At 37.6% G+C, this 21,415-nt stretch overlaps 1 protein-coding gene and 1 long non-coding RNA gene across 6 annotated transcripts in view; one reads left to right on the top strand and one right to left on the bottom strand.

Moving 5' to 3' along the window:
* LOC311302533 (NLR family CARD domain-containing protein 3-like) overlaps positions 1 to 21,415 on the top strand; it is a 101,351-nt gene that overhangs the window by 18,634 nt on the left and 61,302 nt on the right. The window lies entirely within an intron of this gene.
* Positions 11,950 to 14,260, bottom strand: LOC311302601. Its single transcript, XR_014629618.1, has 3 exons — positions 14,202 to 14,260; positions 13,050 to 13,190; positions 11,950 to 12,162 (listed from the first exon to the last, which is right to left on the bottom strand). It is a non-coding gene; the product is annotated as an uncharacterized lncRNA (long non-coding RNA).

Here is a 21,415-nt window from a genome sequence, read left to right as displayed (position 1 = left end):
AAATAAGTATTTGAACACCCTGCTATTTTGCAAGTTCTCCCACTTAGAAATCATGGAGGGGTCTGAAATTGTCATCGTAGGTGCATGTCCACTGTGAGAGACATAATCTAAAAAAAATAATCCAGAAATCACAATGTATGATTTTTTAACTATTTATTTGTATGATACAGCTGCAAATAAGTATTTGAACACCTGAGAAAATCAATGTTAATATTTGGTACAGTAGCCTTTGTTTGCAATTACAGAGGTCAAACGTTTCCTGTAGTTTTTCACCAGGTTTGCACACACTGCAGGAGGGATTTTTGGCCCACTCCTCCACACAGATCTTCTCTAGATCAGTCAGGTTTCTGGGCTGTCGCTGAGAAACACTGAGTTTGAGCTCCCTCCAAAGATTCTCTATTGGGTTTAGGTCTGGAGACTGGCTAGGCCACGCCAGAACCTTGATATGCTTCTTACAGAGCCACTCCTTGGTTATCCTGGCTGTGTGCTTCGGGTCATTGTCATGTTGGAAGACCCAGCCTCGACTCATCTTCAATGCTCTAACTGAGGGAAGGAGGTTGTTCCCCAAAATCTCGCATTACATGGCCCCGGTCATCCTCTCCTTAATACAGTGCAGTCGCCCTGTCCCATGTGCAGAAAAACACCCCCAAAGCATGATGCTACCACCCCCATGCTTCACAGTAGGGATGGTGTTCTTGGGATGGTACTCATCATTCTTCTTCCTCCAAACACGTTTAGTGGAATTATGACCAAAAAGTTCTATTTTGGTCTCATCTGACCACATGACTTTCTCCCATGACTCCTCTGGATCATCTAAATGGTCATTGGCAAACTTAAGACGGGCCTTGACATGTGCTGGTTTAAGCAGGGGACCCTTCCGTGCCATGCATGATTTCAAACCATGACGTCTTAGTGTATTACCAACAGTAACCTTGGAAACGGTGGTCCCAGCTCTTTTCAGGTCATTGACCAGCTCCTCCCGTGTAGTTCTGGGCTGATTTCTCACCTTTCTTAGGATCATTGAGACCCCACGAGGTGAGATCTTGCATGGAGCCCCAGTCCGAGAGAGATTGACAGTCATGTTTAGCGTCTTCCATTTTCTAATGATTGCTCCAACAGTGGACCTTTTTTCACCAAGCTGCTTGGCAATTTCCCCGTAGCCCTTTCCAGCCTTGTGGAGGTGTACAATTTTGTCTCTAGTGTCTTTGGACAGCTCTTTGGTCTTGGCCATGTTAGTAGTTGGATTCTTACTGATTTTATGGGGTGGACAGGTGTCTTTATGCAGCTAATGACCTCAAACAGGTGCATCTAATTTAGGATAATAAATGGAGTGGAGGTGGACATTTTAAAGGCAGACTAACAGGTCTTTGAGGGTCAGAATTCTAGCTGATAGACAGGTGTTCAAATACTTATTTGCAGCTGTATCATACAAATAAATAGTTAAAAAATCATATATTGTGATTTCTGGATTTTTTTTTTTTTGGATTATGTCTCTCACAGTGGACATGCACCTACGATGACAATTTCAGACCCCTCCATGATTTCCAAGTGGGAGAACTTGCAAAATAGCAGGGTGTTCAAATACTTATTTTCCTCACTGTATATGTATATATATATATATAAATATAGCTGCGAGCAGCGATGGAGGGCCCAAGCCGGTGACACCGCCACCCCGGTGGCTTTAGTGTAACTAAAGGCACCAGGGTGGCGGTGCCACCGGCTTGGGCCCGCAATTGCTGCTCGCAGCTATATTTTTAATTATTTCTATTCGATTACTCATATCTAATGGGAGCAGGGTCCATTTAGAAATATCAGATTTTACCTCCTTATTAATAGGACCATAATTACTTTCAAAGAGTTTCGATATATCTTTTGTTAGAGTTATCCCCAAATATTTTATTGACCGAGATTTCCAATTGAAATCATATTGTCTTTTTATATGCAGATTGGGTCTAAAATTATAAATAAGGGTTTGAGTTTTTTAATATTTATTTTATACCCAGAATATAAATTATATGTTTTTAAAAGGGTCATCAATTTAGGAATACTCGACTTTAGATTAGTCAGAAACAATAGGACATCATCTGCATACATACAGATCTTATGTTCATCTCCCCTAATCGAGATCCCTTTTATCTCTGAATCCTCTCTTATTGCTTGGGCCAAAGGCTCAATGAACAGGGCAAACAGAGCCGGACTTAAGGGGCAGCCCTGACCTGTTCCTCTTTCCAAATGAATTATTTCAGACAAGTGACCATTAATTTTTATCCTAGCTACTGGCAGGGCTGGACTGGGACAGAAAATCGGCCCTGGCATTTTGGCCCAGACTGGCCCACTACATATGATCATAAACACCACCCATCTTTGCACGCCTTTGAATATGTTTTTGTTCAACTCCTATTCATTAAAACCACTAATGCCATGTAATGAGTGAGTATAAACGAGTGAGAGTTAACAGATGAAATAAGTACAAAATTGTAATTTATTAATACAGTCGAACTATACTCCACAGTGGTGAATCCAAAAAACAAGCTATAAGCTGCATTGGCATAGCAATACCAGTGTTTCTCACAGGAATTTTGGTAAAACTGTGGTGGGTGGACCTCTAGGGGGGTTTGGGGGCATGGTCCCCCTAAGAATTTTTTTTGCATTTTAATGTTAAATTCATCAATCTGGTGCAGTTTGAGGGTTCATAATTAAAAGCTCCAACCCATATTCAGTGTGCAAGTATAACAAAGAAAAAAATCAAACCTCTTTTAGTAACAGTGTCTGTCTATATTACACTACTACATAATAATAGTTATAATATTAATCTCATGATAGTAGCTTAATATCCATATATTGTAAAAAATAATGCACCGAAAAATAAAGAAAACTTTCATAATTAGTTTTGTACTAATTTCTATACTTGAAAGAGATAAGCACATGATCTTTTATTTTGACGGAAACTGCATCGAGCTTTTATTTTGGCGGAAAACATGGATACAAACGCGTCTCATTAAACTTCTAGTAAATTGCTGTAATCGTCAACTATGCAGATGTGGAAATAATCTGTAACTGGGTTATGGGTTCCTACACTCATAGCCAAAGTGTTTTGAAAGTAGTTCTGCTTACCGCGGACTCTACGTTACACTTTCTCATCTCTCTCCTGATCCTCCTCACTATCCTCCTCATCAGCCACTGGAGATGATGAAGGTCAGAAAACATATATATCTTGACACATTTTACAGCGTCTGCTTGAAGGGCCTGTATCTATTTTTCACGCTATTTCTCTGCACATTCCTTGCGTTTCTTCTCCATCTCTCAGACTATTTTGACAGATACACACTTGACACTGCACGCTCACTCAAAGCCCAGAGGGGGAGGTGTTTAAAGATGTGATTGGCCCAGCCCAGTGTCAATCAAGAAAACAACCAATGGGCCGCTGATCTACGTGTTTCATGGGCCGGTCTGTCAGTGGAAAAAAAAAACTAACGCTTACTTTTTTTTTTTGACCAATGCATTACACCGGCACTAACCCATACTAACCCAAAGTATGAGATGTATCAGCCCAAAAGCACGTCGGCCCACCGAGCATTTTCCCGGTATGCCAGATTACCAGTCCAGCCCTGGCTACTGGTGAGGAGTATAATGCTTTAATGCATTGAATAAAATTATCATTAAACCCAAATCTTGCCAATACATGATACAAGTAATCCCATCTAACAGAGTCGAAAGCTTTCTCAGCATCTAGACTCATCAACATTGCGCTTATATTTTCTGTTACAACATGACTCATTACTTGCAATGCTCTCCTTATATTATCCTGCGTTTGCCTGTTTTGTATAAAGCCAGTTTGATCAAGATCCACTAACTCAGGGATAATAACCTCTAATCTCTTAGGTAAGATTGAAGCAAATAATTTATAGTCCACATTTAGGACTGATATCAGTCTATATGAACTGCATTCCTTCTTATCTTTCCCTTCTTTTGGAATAACTGAAATTACCGCTTCTCTCCATGACCGAGGGATTTCACCTATTCTTAATATATGATTAAAGCAGTTAAGCAATATAGGTGTTACTTGGGATCTAAATTTTTTGGACCACTCAGACGGATAACCGTCTGTGCCTGGTGCCTTGTTTGCTTTCATCTTTGATATGGCCCAATTTAATTCTTCTTTTGTTATTTCGGCCCGCAGTATTATATTCTGTTGTTCCCTATTGATGGAAGATCTAAAGAATCCAAAAATCTTTTAATAGTTGGAGTATCGGCCCTATGTGGTTGAGTGTATAAATCCTTGTAGTATAATTCAAAAGATTTTTGAATATCTTTTAATCTATTACATACCTTTTGGGTTTTAGTATTTCTTATTTTATAAATTGTATTTTTTGCCTGTTGTTTCTTTATCCTCCATGATAGAAGTTTCATTGCTTTAGGTCCTGTTTCATAATACCTTTGTTTAGCAAATTTGTCTCTCTATTTCCTCATCATAAATCCCATTTAGGTCTTGTTTAACTTTTCTTAACCAAATCAGTATCTGTGGATCTCTCTGTTTGCTGTGTCTGATCTCCAAGTTTTTCATTTCTTCCTGTAAAGCAAAAAAAAAAATTTGTTTCTCTTTTTTACGAAAAGCAGTTAGAGCAATAATTCGGCCTCGAATTACAGCCTTTGCGGCATCCCACAGAACACTTGGAGATACTTCCCCATTATCATTGCATTGGAGATACATTTCAAATTCATTCTCGATCTGCTTCTGTATTGCTGTATCATTCAAGATACTCGTATTAAGTCTCCAAAGTGTATTTTTCTGTTGATTATCTAGATGCAGAGTAAGGTATACCCCTGAGTGATCTGATACATCCCTAGCACCAATATTACAATTTTAATTTTATATCTATCTGAGTTATACATAAATAGATAATCAATTCTTGAGTACATAGAATGGCTTGCAGAATAAAATGTAAATTGTTTCTCCCTTGGATGTAATTCTCTCCATATATCCATCAAACCCAGTTCTTTAAGCATTCTTGAACCATTTTAGTATTTGAGTTTTTCTTTTTGGAAGGATTAGTCGTATCTAGTCCAGGCTGAAGTTGCACATTTAAATCCCCACCAAATATAAGGGTTCCATAGGATTCTGTGGCTATTAAATCAAATATTTTCTTAAAAAGGGATTTAGTGTCTCCTGGTGGAGCATATTATACATTAAGTAACGTTACTTCTTTATTATCTAATTTACCTTTAACTAAAATATATCTTCCCTCTTTATCTTTAATTTCAGACTTAAATTCAAAATTCACTGCATTAGAAATCAAGATAGCCACTCCCCTCTTTCGTCCTGATTTATGGGATGAGTAATAAGTATTTTGAAAACCCAGTTTCTTTAGTTTCTCATGTTCTGGTGGAGATAAATGGGTCTCTTGCCAAAAAATTACTTGTATTCTTTCTCGTTTAATTTTTGCAATAATTCTACTCCTTTTAATCGGACTATGTAGCCCATTGACATTAAGTGTAATTATTTTATATTCCTGACCATGTATTTACTTGTTTCAATTCGCATAACATTGTATAACATTACCCATGACAACCTAATAAACAGAGCAATGTACGAACCATCATAACAAAGAGAACAGTAAAATAAAATGAAAATAAAAAAAAAGACTTTCAAGTCCGAGGTTTAAAGTAGATCCTCAATTTGAGAGGAAATCCTTGTGTCCGTCAAGAGCCTCTCATCAGTGCAAAAGAAGATACTCTTAAGATATTCGATGCACCGGCAAATTGCTGACCCCACTTAACCGGTTTAAAGATTCAACTCAGGCAGGCTCACAAAAAAAAAAAAAAGGAATAAAGGAATAACAATATTTAACCTGTTGTAAACTAGAAAGGAGATACATTAACGGAATATTAACCCTTTTATTTAAGACTCGTAAAAGTTTCTCGGGATTAGATGGTCTAAAAGAGCTTTGGGGTCTACCTTAATATAACAGGCTACTGCACAATATCGCTCATCTGGATATGCGGTCTTAAAGGTTTATGGCTCCTGCTGGTGCAGACAATCAATTCCCGTTGATTTTATGCGAATATCACGCATCAGTATTATCATCAGTTAATCCCGGAGTGACACGGTGAAAACTTCGTAACTTCTCCCGTATCCGTTCTTGATCTACGGTTGCTTGGCGGCGTCGGTTTGCACCTGCTCTCTCCCACGTTGCAAGTCTCCGCTGTTTTGGTTCAGGCTCCTTGAAGTTATCAAAAGAGAATCCTTTCTTCTTCAAGTCTTTTACTGCCTCTGCTGCATTCTCGTAGGTTTGGGTACCATTTTCAAAGAACACTCTCAGTTTTGCTGGGTATGGCGTTTGGAATCAAATCCCCTTGGATTTGAGCTCCTTTAAACCCCCCGCATATTCCTTCCTCTTTTTCAATATCTCTGGAGGGTAGTCCAAGTCGAAATATATCCTCTTTCCTTCGAATCGAACTTCTTTATTTTTCCATGCTGTGTGCAGTACTTGTTCTTTCACTCTTGGAAGCAAAGAACCAGCGATCTGGGTGGTGTGTCGCGGGGAGGCTTTGGTGCGAGTGCTCTGTGGCAGCGCTGTATTCCAATCTCCGTTTCCGTGGACAACAGGCCAAGCTCCGACTTTATAAGCCTCGTTACAAACTCTAGTAGGTTGCTTCCCTCGGATCCCTCCGGGACTCCGTAAATGCGGAGGTTGTTCCGTCTAGAGCGAGCTTCTATGTCGGTTAACTTTGTTTGCAGAGCATCTTGACTCTCCAACACTTCAAGGAGTGCGTCACTTGCCGCCACATTCCATTCTTCCATGTCATTTTTCCCGTTTGGAGCCTGCTTTATTTTTAACCCTTTTTTGCTTCTCCCCTTCCATGTTAAACTTCAGCTTGTTTTTAACTTCCAACGTGTATTTTCCAGCGGATTACAATCGACCGGTCTGGAGACGTTATTTCAAGCAGCCATCTGCTTCAGCGCTACACCGGAAGTCCCCTCGCAAAACTTTTTTAATGAGCGTTTGGTGTAGGTCTACTAGGCATAGAGATATCTGAACATCTTTGCCAAGCGCAAACCAGTACAGAAGTAGCCTAATCAATAATTAAAGCTGAGAAACTGAAGTGGATATGGAGAAAAGCTTCTTTATATGCCATTGCCTACATTTTAAACGGATGTCTGCCAATAGGCCTAAAACATTACATATATGGTTATTGTGACAGAGACTGGGACTCCAGGTTAATAAGATTCTGACTGAGTAGCAAGATATGAATTCAATTGTGATTCTGTGAGAATTCACAGATCCAGTTTCTCTTTTTTAATCTTCCCCTTAAAGGAATCTACGTGTGTGTGTGTGTGTGTGTGTGTGTGTGTGTGTGCTCAAATATGGCTTCTGGAGAGCAAGTGAAGGATAAAATATGAATGACTAAACAGACATTAATTAAGCAGTTCCCCATACTTTTAGAGTTACAACTAACAGCCACTAGATGGCAGCAGCGTATAAGAGATGAACTGACAGCTAGTAAATCTTTGAATATGGAGTGCTAATGATAATAAATGTAATATGTCAGGCTCACAATTTTTGCAATTGAAGTGCTATAAAAGTTGTAGAAATGACAAATTCAATGTGCATTGTATTAAAAAAATCTTTATTGATATGCAAATAGACAATAGACATCCAGCAAAATAAAAATGGCAAGTGATGTATGCCCTCAAATCTGTAGATGTGCATGGATTTGTCCTGAATCCCTTCAAGAACTCGGGAGCAACTAGAGTATACACACCTTCTGTATAGTATAACGTGTCATAACGTAATTGTGTGTAGGACAGTGAGTGAGTGAGAAAACGTGTGTGTGTGTGTGGGATCATCTTTATCTTTAGCGTGCGCAGCTCAAACAGCAATGCGCATTTATAACTATAATTGGGACTGTCATATACATGCCGTTATAATGAGAACACTATTGTAATAAAATGTTGTGTATTCTCTGGGTTTAGTTGCCGTGTTTCAGCGCGTTGTTGTAGAAATAGCGCGTCCAGAACAGCGATTACACGTTCTGACCAGCACAGTCACACTTGTGCATTCACGGCACTTTGTGCAGATATATGATAAGTCGTAATATTAAGTTTATGAAATATAAATATCTGATTAATCTCACATAGGATGCGTTTCGTTGATTTAAACCTGCTAGAAAAGTTCTTCAGTTTCCCGGTGCTCGTTCTCTTCAGATCAAACAGCAATGCAAAACATTACAAGCTATGATTGGGACTGTCATATTATTATAATTGTATACACTATTGTAATAAAAAGTGGTCAATTCTTTGGTTTAGTGTCATTCTTCAGCAACCGTTGAGTTGATTAACCTTCTAGCAAAGTGGTTCAGTTTATCGCTCGTTCTCTTCCGCTTCAGCGCGCGCAGCTCAAACAGCAGCGATGTCATCTGACACGGTAAAGGGGACGATCACACCTAACGCGTTTTTCAGGTTCGAAAACGCGAGGTGTACAGTTGTGACCATAGACATAATAAATACATAGACGCCCTATTGGCCGCTGAATCGTACGTCAACGGCGCCGCCATACTGGGGAGGGCAACTTTCCCATACCTCTCATAACGAGAATTGAGAAAAATGCCTATTTCGTGTGCTGCTTGGGGCTTTACAAATCGCCACACAATTGAAAACAGGTCTCAGGGAATTACCTTTCACAATCAAAACTGAAAATATGTTTCTGGTTGTATTTCATTTACTATTTTTATTTTCAGAGGAGAAAGTCCGCGAAATTTAAAAATACTACTGTTATTGTGTCACGAAATGTAGTTTTAAGAGTTTTTCAGTCGACAATGTAGTTGTTCAAAGCTCAAATCTGTGTTTTTTTTATAAAGAGAGTGCCTTTTAAAAAATTGTATCTGTCGGTTTCGGAGTTGTGAGATCCAGCGATCACCGGGCGCTCAGCGCTCATGTACCCCGCCGAGAATAGCCTTACCTCGGCTATAGTGCTTCTGACGTTCGCCGCTGGATCTGATGTCTTTAGTCTAGTGAGAATAATTTGTCTTGTGTATATCTAACGGGCGATCTTTGGTTTCATTAATCTATAATTTGTTCCTTGGCAGATTGTTTTGGCTGAGGGCAAAGTGAAGTTTCATAACTTTATATATTTAGGCTATTTCACTTTAACGGTGTAGCCTGCTGTATTTTTTACTGAATCGTTTACTTTATTTCTTGACTTGTATAGCTTCTTATACCTTTTAAAAACTGAAATTTAACAAAAAGAGACAGGGTTGCGTCATTTTATTTTATATAGCCTATGTAAGAATATTTTAAAATATATAAATTTACATTATTTATTATTGTTATTATAATAATATACCACTTGCGATTATCAATCTATTATAGTTATGCTGTTAAATTATTGTACTATTCATAGTAACTATTTAACTTATTTTTTATTGTCTATATTCTGTAATTGATATTTCATATTCTATTGCTATTATTATAGTATTATACATAAACTATATGCTATTATCAATATATTATTATTATTATTATATACTGTATTATATAATTATACTTTTCATTACTATTTAATTTGCTGTATACTGTTTTTTTTTTTTTTTATTGACTAAACTATTTACTATTAGCCTACTTCTCACTTTATTTTATATTTACTATTTGCATTGCACTGTAGTTGTACCATGTATTACCATAAAGGATCCATCAGTTATCTTTGTTATTGCTAAAATCGGGTCAATGACAGAATATGCTTTTCCCACAATAAGAAAACTTTATTTAATTTAATGTGAAAATTAAATTATATCTCAGTATGGGGGTGTTCACAATTCTTATCCAAGAATGAAAAGCCAAATACATGACAAGCCTGAGCTTTGGCCATTCCTTATTAAAATTTTTTTATATATAAATCTAACTATCGAGATTTTAAATAACTACAGATGGAACTTTTTTGTACACCACATACAAACCACTGAAATCGGTTGATAAATGTCATTTTTGGGGGTTTTTATCCAGAAAACCGCAGCTCACCTGTTTACTTGCATTTGATTACAGCGCAGTCTTGCCCTCCACAAAATGGCGGACGCGTTGACGTATCGCAGCAACGTTCCAAAGCGGCCAATAGGGCGTCTATGTATTTATTATGTCTATGGTTGTGACCATCACACAGAATGAGCAGTGCGCTGCGTTTTTTATGTTGCTAGGCAACCACTGAAACAGCTGACCTGTCAGTCAAGTAAACGTCAAATCAGCCTTTTATTAACTTTATTTACTTTCTGTTAAAATTGTGGTAGTTACGGTTCGTGAAGTCGTTAAGCTCCTGGTAACCCGCGAGAGCACCACAAGTTTATCCTCCATCATCGCACTCTCCGGGCGTTCAAGCAACTGTAGCTTTCATCACTAAAACGGAAGACCCGCCTCTCCATTCACTCGATTGGACAGTGGAAAAAAACGCAATGACGTCGGGCGCTTTTTCCGCTCGGAGTTGCTTTTTTTTCAACTTCAAAAACGCGAGGCGCAGCAGGCGGTAAAACGCGAGGCGCAGCAGGCGCATAAACAGCGCGCAGAACGCTCGCTGCCATAGGAAACCAATTGAAAATAGGCGCCTCTCACTGCAAAAAACGCGTCAGGTGTGATCGGCCCCTAACGGTGCGTTTCCACTGGCGCGTTGCGAGCGGAGCGGAGCGAGCGTTTTCAATTCATTCCTATGGAAGTCGAGCTTCACGCTCGCGCAGTGCATTTTGGGATTGACAGCGGACCGGAGAAAGCGTTGAGAGCGACCGAGAGCGTCAAAAAGGTTGGGCAGTTTTTGACTTTATGCAAATATCAAGCGAAAAACGCGGTCGGCAGCCAATTGCTGTGAGGTTCGTGATGTGACATCTGTTTTGAGAGTTTAAAAATATGCAAATTTTGCTGGAGTTTATGCTGGATTTAGTGCGTAAATCATTTTGTTTACAAATTAGACGCTTTGCAGTTGTTATATATATGTTAAAGATTTTATTTTGGATGTGCATGTTCATTGTGATTATATTGGCTGGGTTAATAAAAGTTTATAAAATTGAAAGGATATCTTTGCTTGGTGCATTTGGAAACAAAGCTTGTCTATTTGTAAATGTAATCGCGTGCATTTCTGGTGATTATACTGTCCGTGTGTTGAAAAAAACTTCGATTAAACACACTCGCAATGACACACCCCAAAGCGGAGGCGTTATAGCGTTGCCAGCGGCACTGAGCGGACTTTTGCCGCTGTAGTGGAAACGCACCGTAACGGTGCGTGTCCACTACAGCGGCAAAACTCCGCTCAGTGCCGCTGGCAACGCTGTAACGTCTCCGCTTTGGGGTGTGTCTGTTGCGAGTGTGTTTAATGTAAGTTTTTTTTTAAACACACGGACAGTATAATCATCAGCGATGCACGCGATTACATTTAGAAATAGACAAGCTTTGTTTCCAAATGCACCAAGCAAAGATATCCTTTCAATTGTATAAACTTTTATAAAACCAGTCAATATAATCACAATGAACACATCCAAAATAAAATCTTTAACATATTTATACACTGTAAAAAATGTATTGTCAAATTAACAGTAACTTACTGGCAACAATTATCCAGTAGTTGCTGTATTTCATTCAACAGTAAAATTACTGTAACACTAAATACAGTACTGTTAAGCATACTGTAAAATTAAATACATTATTTTACTGTAATTTTTTACCACGTTAAAACACAGTATTACACCGTTGATTTTTAATAATACTGTATAGTATTATACAGTTATGAAATGTTATTTTATTACTTTTATAGTGCTACTGTGTTACCGGTAGAATATGTAGAAAATCTGTAGGAATATTATTTTAACTGTTAATGGGAAATAGAAAAAAGAACAATTGTAGCTTTAACTGCACAACAAGGTTTATTGTGTATTTTTAAACAATACCTTAGTAATAATAATGTAATATGATACAACAATAAAAATCTGTTTTAAAAGAAGACTAATGAACAATATATATTTAATAATTAAGATCAGTGAACAATTCATGTATTTCAATTCATGCAAAAATGATCCTGAACAGGTAAAAAAGAAACTTAGAAAGAAAGCAAGACAGGTGAGGATGAAGGCCAGGTGAGGAGGGTAGTGATGGTGTCAAGTGGTAGAAGAGCGACAACACTTCTGATAATCCTGCAAGGAATGATAAGCACAAATCAATCAGAGGCAAAACATACAACTAATAATAAAAAAAACCTAACTCACATTATCAACACCTTTTTAGGAGAATTTTTTTTTCCTATGGTATCCACTTTATTTTTCACGGAAGAGTGGGCACGGCCATTTATAAATGAAATGTGTCTGTGCTTGAAATGCACTTGATTGGGGCTAACAGTAGCTGCTGATCATTTCTGTTCGATTCTCGATTTTGAATCAAATTTCATTTAGATATATGCATAGATTTGATTTTAGATTTGATCATAGATTTTAAATCTATTCTATGCATATATCAAAATGAAATTTGATTAAAAAGAGAATTCCCAATTTCAAAAGTACCGCCTCTTTTGAATCAAATCGTGACCCAAAGAATCGATTTGAATCGAATCGTTCAATCAAAAAGATTCCCACCCCTATTACATTTCATTATATTTTAACTTTACCTGTTGTCTTCATTATATAATGTATGTTTGAGAACATTTAAAACTTAAAATAAATAAATATTTGACATTGATTGTGATAATTATCAATACTGACTGATATGAAACATTTTATCAAGATGATTTTTGACCATATCACTCAACCCTATTTTTTACCATTTCATGTTTTAATTAAAACTTATTTAAAGAGGTGTAAAAATTATAATATAAAAATACAAATTATTTGACTTATACAAGGCATATTTGTTAAATGAAAACTGTGAAGGGAACATAATTACATTATAAAACAGAGTATCAATTTGAAAAATGTAGGCTATGGTTTAAGTCATTTCCACCCTTTTTGGATTTTTCTAAATACAGATTCAGACACAAATCATTTCTAAAGATATGGGCTCCGCTGCACATCCCTAATATTACTCTTACCTTAATGATTTTGCCAATCATATTCTGCAAAGTCCCTGATTCAAGGCCATGGTCTTCCTCCGAACAACCTTCGCACTCTTTCTGCTCACCTGGAACTGTGATGTTCATTTAGAATTTTCAGGATTTATCCTGACAAGAAACCTGTAAACACAAAAAAAATATTTAGCCTATATATTTTCCAACTGAATCAAGAGTGATCACAATATGTAGCATCATCTGTAATAAGTCACATCACAATAAGCTCTAAGTCAAAGCTCTAAACCATCACTTGTGCAAAATAAAAAGCCATTGGTGTTACTAATAGAGATCAATTTGTAACAAAAGTGTATGAATGAACATAGACTGAGGTAACTGCACAAGGTCCTGGCAGATCGCCAGGTCAGGTCCTCACAGACGTGTAAAAGAATATTCTGATTTAGACAAAAATAAGCGCGAATAAATCAATAAGAGGAATCGAAAATTTAATTTTATAACAAGAATCCGAATCCTAACCTTGGGTATCCGATTTCAGGATATCGATTTTCAATTCCCAACGGTAGCCTATGATATATATATCTATAATGAACGCGCAGGCGCTTCCACCGACTTAAAATGGTAAATAACACAATTATTAGATCATTCTGACCTTATAAGAGGCTACATATGCAATCTATGTTTATAAAATTACATTTAATAATCAAGTAGGCTAGCTATCAACATGAGGAAATCCGCGTTACAGGCGTTATAGAACATAAGCCGCGGGCAGTTCTTCTAAACTAACATAACCTGCTACTATTTAGTTTGCATAAAAAATATATAAAGATTCATCACTAACCAGATATTTATGGCGAAAACTTCGCCGACAGACACAGCGACGCGATGCAAAGGCCTGCGCGCCCTTAACGTTACTCAGGGAAGTGAAGAGTTATTCATAAAACGGCAGCTTGTGGTTATTTTTCGCGGTCATTTCGTACTAATGTATTTAAATTTACAGTAACACCAATGCCCCAAACTACATTGAAACCTAGAGTAGCCTATCATATTGTACACAGCTGATAGTAAAATGTTAAGAATAAATTAAATTAAATATCTAAATCCTGGTCATACTCTCTAAATAATTTTAAAGTTATTAGCTAGAATCCATGCATACAAATATTAAGATTTATTACTTACCATATGGCGAAGTTCCTAACACCGGGCTGAAGTTCCAGGTCGGCAGAAAAGACTGACACAACTGCAGTGTTCGAATTATACCGTGAGCTTCGAGGGGTACCGCTATTTCGACTGGTGACGTCACTTTTTTGCCCATTTTATAGGCTTACACAGGAGACCCACTAATCTATATGCGACATTCCCTGAATATTAGTGCAGATTCCCTCTTGTTAAGACATTAAGAATGAAATTGCACAAAATGATAAATCGCCTCATTAAATCTTACTTATTTATTAATTAAATATTAATAAATCAATCATGTTACACTGAAAAGTTAATTCAATCAACCAATTATGTATCTTTACAAGTTAAGGGTATCAATCAATCATGTTACACTGAAAAGTTAATTCAATCAACCAATTATGTATCTTTGCAAGTTAAGGGTATCAATCAATCATGTTACACTGAAAAGTTAATTCAATCAACCAATTATGTATCTTTGCAAGTTAAGGGTATCAATCAGTCATGTTACACTGAAAAGTTAATTCAATCAACCAATTATGTATCTTTACAAGTTAAGGGTACCAATCAATCATGTTACACTGAAAAGTTAATTCAATCAACCAATTATGTATCTTTACAAGTTAAGGGTATCAATCAATCATGTTACACTGAAAAGTTCATTCAATCAACCAATTATGTATCTTTGCAAGTTAAGGGTATCAATCAATCATGTTACACTGAAAAGTTAATTCAATCAACCAATTATGTATCTTTACAAGTTAAGGGTATCAATCAGTCATGTTACACTGAAAAGTTAATTCAATCAACCAATTATGTATCTTTACAAGTTAAGGGTATCAATCAATCATGTTACACTGAAAAGTTAATTCAATCAACCAATTATGTATCTTTACAAGTTAAGGGTACCAATCAATCATGTTACACTGAAAAGTTCATTCAATCAACCAATTATGTATCTTTGCAAGTTAAGGGTATCAATCAATCATGTTACACTGAAAAGTTAATTCAATCAACCAATTATGTATCTTTACAAGTTAAGGGTATCAATCAGTCATGTTACACTGAAAAGTTAATTCAATCAACCAATTATGTATCTTTACAAGTTAAGGGTATCAATCAATCATGTTACACTGAAAAGTTAATTCAATCAACCAATTATGTATCTTTGCAAGTTAAGGGTATCAATCAATCATGTTACACTGAAAAGTTCATTCAATCAACCAATTATGTATCTTTGCAAGTTAAGGGTATCAATCAATCATGTTACACTGAAAAGTTAATTCAATCAACCAATTATGTATCTTTACAAGTTAAGGGTATCAATCAATCATGTTACACTGAAAAGTTCATTCAATCAACCAATTATGTATCTTTGCAAGTTAAGGGTATCAATCAGTCATGTTACACTGAAAAGATAATACTCATTCATTAAATTATCTTGAAAAAACTGACCACACTGGTCTTGGCTGGCGATCTTTACCCTTTCGCCCTGGAACCCATGATGTTGAAAGGCGATGGCCAGCTTTCACCCAAGACTCTACAAATGGAGTGGGATCAAAGCTGTCTATTGGTGGCCCATTCAAATCCAAAAACAGGAGAGAGGTGAGACTGTCGACACGCAGTTTATTACGTCCTTTCCTGTCAGTGTCATTCAATGCAGAAAACCCTCTCTCGCATTCTGCAGAGGTTGCCAAATAGGTCTTGCTTGCAATTATGAGCCGTTTAAGAGTGTCTCCTTCCTTTTTGCCATTTCGGAAATCTCTGAAATCTTCTACTGCCTCCCTGCTTCGCTCTCCAAGCAACTTGGCAAACAAGTGAATCTCCGCTTCCCCATATAAAATGAGGTCTTCCTGCTTTTCTGGCCAGGTAGATTTATCAAGGGGCTGGATCAGTTTCACCAGATCATCGGCTGGGATGCGAGCAGTCAAGTTGTCCACAACTGCCTGAAAAAACTGATGTCTATTGATCCTTCCTGCATGGTCACCAACAAGGGTGACACCTTTGAACTGGCCAACTGACACACACTGCTCAGCCTTGGAGATAGACTTCCCACCCTGTGTTTTCATTGCTGAAAGGATTTTGACAGTCTGTTGCACATAGAAAAAACTGCTGACAAGTGAGGAGTCTCTTTGCTGCAATTTCAGCGAAAGGCTCTGCAGTTCTCTTAAGATGTCCTTCATGCAGGCCAGATCAAACAGGAAAGTTGAACTAGTGAGATACTTATAAAGCCCAAGGTACTTCTTCCTCATAATGTCTGGGTTACTGGCATCTTCACTCTCTGCTCTGAAGAATTTGGCCAGGGCCGGGTAGTTTCTCCAGACAGCTTTCACAGTCTGAAAGCTGCTTGAGACCCACCTAATTGTAAATACCTGGCCAATCTTGAGCAGTTGTACATTAATATCTCCAGCTGCCTCAAGCAGCAACCGAGTGGTTTTGTGGGACTGGTTGAATAAACTATACAATTTAGAAATGAAAATCTCAAAATGGTTACAGCCAGAGACCGATTTAAGGGAGTCTGCTACAGCCAGTTCCAATCTGTGAGCTAGACAGTGAATACATTTTATCTTTGGGAATTCTTGCTTAAGCTTAGTAATTACACCAGATTTACTACCAGTTAAAACTGAGGCCCCATCTGAAGCAACACTGATAAGATTATGTTGTAAAAAAGCATCATTAAATCCAGCTTCCCTCAGACTTCCTCTCAATGAATTATAAATGGAAGTGGCATCTGTGCCCTCCTTCAACTCAACTAGATCTAAGAAGACATTGTCAAGATCGCCATCTCCACTAACATCACATCGGATAAAAATGATCATGTATGCCCGCCCAAACGCAGTGCTCTCATCTATTGTAACAGAGATGCGGGAGTTCTTTTCTATAATTGTTCTGACTAGCTTTTTTTTCATTTCATGTGCAATGTGCTCTATGATTTCTGCGCAAGAGTGGTCTGATCGGTGCACCTCCCCCACAACAGCACCATTAAGTTCTTGAAGTGTCATAAGGGATGGCATCTTTCTGAATGCCAATCTCTCTTTAGCAACAGCATAAGCTGTTCTGAAGGAGCTGGTGGTTTCACGAATTAAATTAGCACTAATTTCCAAGATGTTTCTGGGTAATACATCTTTTTCCCTCTGATGTTCAATCTCTATAGCTCTCTGGTGTGCTGCACTGTCACGGTGCTTGTAGATTTTCTTTGCCAGAGTTCTCTTAGAACAGTTGCCATCTAGTCCATTTATCCATTGCTGTGAAAAGTGCATCCCAATATATTTGTCAGACAAGAGGAATGTCTTTGCGTCTCTGCAAGTGGCACAACCTAGCATTCCGTTTTGCCTTGAATATAACCATGGATTTCTATCTTTCCACCCCAGCCACTGTTCTTGTGTCCAGCAGAATGGCGTTATCCCTGTCTCCTCATGGTCAATCCCTATTATAAACTAAAGAAAAAGGCTATAAGCATGTGGTTTGGTGCCATACTTTGCAGATCTCTGTCTAACAAACTCACCTCTTGGTCATGTCCTGCCTGCTCATCGCTTTGCTCTTGTCCACTACCTTCTCTTGCCTGCTCATGTTCACTACTTCCTGCTGCTTGTGTCTGTCCACTACTTCCTGCTGCTCGTGTCTGTCCACTACTTCCTGGTGCCTGTTCATTGTCCTGCTCCTGCAGAGGACCTGTTTTCTTCATACACATTAACATTTTGTTAAATATATCAGCACTCATACCTTAATTACCTGTCTCTTAATTGTGATATGTCCTACTTACTGTTCTTTTACCACCAAAAAAATGCCTGATGTCTGCCACTGTCCCTTTTCTCTTACTCATAGTTGCTCTGTAAATGAATTAATTTCAAGATTAAGTGACTTCTTTCATGTCAATCCCTTACAAAAAATAACTGCAGTACATTGAAGTACAACTGCAATAAAACTGTCCTACTTTTACAAAGCAGTATAACTGCAGTAAAATCAAGTACAACTTTAGATTGCAGTATACCAAAGTATAAATAACTGCAGGCCAGTGATACGCTGAAATGTATGTAGACCAAACGGCAGTTATTTCAGTTGTTTTCCTCTGTGAACATGCATTAATGGATGTCTAACAATTTTGTTGCTTTTTGGAGTTTTCAGATTTAAAAACGTCTATAGATATAGAGGCTCCTACAATCGTTCTGTGGTACCGTTGCTCTCACGGAGGTTGGAACAGATAACGTTAGACTAATATGCTTGTACCGTCTGATGGAATCCTACAGGTGTCTGTGCTTTTTCCGTCCATGCAATAAATGCACATTCTTGAACGAGCGCTGATTTCTAGCGCATTTACTTGAACTTGCCAAAATCAGAATTTAAAACGGACAGAATAAATCTCTCTACAAACTTGATGAGCGACTGTACAAAAGTGACATGTATGCACATAAATCACGGTCACACACACACACTCTGAATAATATTGTAAGTTACTGTATAATACATTTTCAACTAGCAGAATAGTAGGCTACAGAATCACAATACACAGCCTCACTTGTAGCTATGTTTTTTTAAATATTTTAATATTCATTAATTAATATTCATCAGTTCATCTGACAATTTTTTTTTAAATTAGCTTTTTTTCTTTATCAGGCTCTTTTGTTTAGGTTCAGTAGTTTTATTTTAAGGGCAACTAAAATTACAATTTAAGGGAAATTACTAAACCTAAACAAAGGAGCCTGATAAAAATGTTTGTTGAAAGAAAAATCTCAGTCGGACTTAGAGGTTTTTGCATTTGAAGTCTTCATAGGCCTACCGTTTGTACTACTACACTATACTGCAGTTATGCTGTATCGTGCAACACAAACTTCACCCACATAGATTGGCCCCGCACATGACCATTATCTTCTTCCTTCGCGCGAACGCGCAGTGGTCGTTGTTCTGACAACGAGTCTCGAGAGCAGCTGACGCTCGTTACCGTCAGTCAGCGTCTTTTCCCGTAGTGTCTACTCCATAAAATAAGTTTTGGTTGATTTCTTTACTGACAACATTGTTCATATATGTAAATGATCACAATTAAAACAAAGACATGACAGCATTACAGCCACTTGTCATTCACATCACAAGTGGAACAGAAGAGAAGCATTTTTCTAACAAAAACGGCAGTATTACTTCTAAAAAACTGCAGTAAGCAGGATGTTTTGAAATGAATCGCGTTGGTTCATGTGTTAAAGTCAAATATTAAAATACAAAACGATATTTTAATAACTGTTTCACTTGCTGTAGTGGTGTATGTGCGTGAGTGAAGAAATCACGCGCCACTCTAACTTATGTTGTTCGGGGAGAGAGTGAAGACGTATCTCGCGCCTAAATACAGATAGAGCTAGCTTCTGCAGCAGTTCAAACACACATTTTGAGCACGTTTCCATCCAACAACCTTGTCCATAAGATAATAAACAACTTCTTGGATTAATGCAACCATTCGTGGCTTAGTTTCACCAAGATACGGACAATATTTGCTTGGTACAGAGAGCTTCAGGAGCTGCGTAAACTTTTAGCAGCTAGCTAACGTTAGCTAGACTACGACTTCATTATATAGAATGAGAGAAACACTATGAACAACCAAATTAGGACAGTTCTGAAAACCTGTTTAGATGACGAGCTACTCATAACATTTAGCACAAAGTACAACACATGATACATGGAAGTCAAAACCATAGGCAAAGACTAATGTTGATTCAACCACTTACTCTTAATTTTTCACTGACACATCAGCGCCGGCGCCCCTACCGAGTACGTAAAGTTACGTTTTGACAGCTAGTGAAGTGATATCAAAAAACCATGGTAAAGAACAGAGGCTGAACGTACCAGAAAAAAATGGTACAGCCCGATGGGGAGTAGGCCAGGGTTTGAAATCGGATTTCATTAGATTATTGCCGGAATTGTTGATATGTGGTGTAATACATACTGCATTTAAATATTTTGGATAGGCTAACATTATATTTGATTTTTTTTTTTTTTTTTTTAATCAGTATCCCCCCAACTATTATTTTCATCCCTTTTGGGAGGTACCAAGTCTCATCTAGGGGGGTCGGACCCCCCCAATACCCCCCGTAATTCGAACCGTGTACAACTGACACAACAGAAAAACTCATTCAAATGCGCTCTCATGCACCCCCCACTGACAGAAATTAAGACTGTTAATGGTCACCCAGTCCTGAAAATGTTTTATGTAAGGATAACGTTTGTAGGCTAGCAATTTTACTCGTGGAATTGTGTGTGGTGTTTTTCGCGGTCAATTTGCACTGCTGTATTTAGATTTACAGTAACTAATAATTTCCCAGAATGCATTGAAAATATACAGTAACATACTGTCAACTGTGTGCACAGTACATAACTGTTGAAAACACAAAATAATACTGTGAAAGCAACAAAATCTACAGTAACATACTGTACATAGGTTATACAGCAAGAAACTGTTGAGAAAAACAGTATAATGCTGTGAAAACAACAGAAATCATTTACAGTGTAACAACTGCAAAGGGTCTAATTTGTAAACAAAATGGTTTAAGCATTAAATCCAGCATAAACTCCGGCACAATTTGCATATTTTAAACTCTCAAAACAGACGTCACATCCCGAACCTCACAGCAATTGGCTGCCGACCGCGTTTTTCGCTTGATATTTGCATAAAGTCGAGAACTGCCCAACCTTTTGACGCTCTCGGTCGCTCTCAACACTTTCTCCGGTCCGCTGTCAATCCCAAAATGCACTGCGCGAGCGTGAAGCTCGACTTCCATAGGAATGAATTGAAAACGCTCGCTCCGCTCCGCTCGCACCGCGCCAGTGGACACGCACCGTTAGCCTGATATTAAAGAGCTTTACTATTACTGTACTAGTACAAATGTCTCATTTTTTTTAGCAAAAACATTGATGCGTTATTAATAACTAGCATTCTTTTGTTCTCGTATTATTTTCATCAACAATATGGTTTGATTAAAATAATGTCCTTGTCCGTGCGGAGGCGAGTCCAGTTTATTTCTCCATGGCACATGCATTTTGTTTCTTTATATGCAGCCCAATGTTATCCAATGAGTTGTTTGCATTATTTAGGTATTTTATTTTCATTTTATTAAATTTTTGGTAACACTTTACAATAAGGTCTCATTTGTTAATGCATTAACTAACATGAACTAACAGAGAGCAATAGCCTTTATTAATGTTAGTTAATAAAATATTAGTGTTCATGTTAG

Source organism: Rutilus rutilus (assembly GCF_951802725.1).
Source record: "Rutilus rutilus genome assembly, chromosome: 13".
NCBI lineage: Eukaryota > Metazoa > Chordata > Actinopteri > Cypriniformes > Leuciscidae > Rutilus > Rutilus rutilus.
Note: the sequence above shows the minus strand (reverse complement) of the source record. Positions and strands in the feature narration are given on the sequence as shown.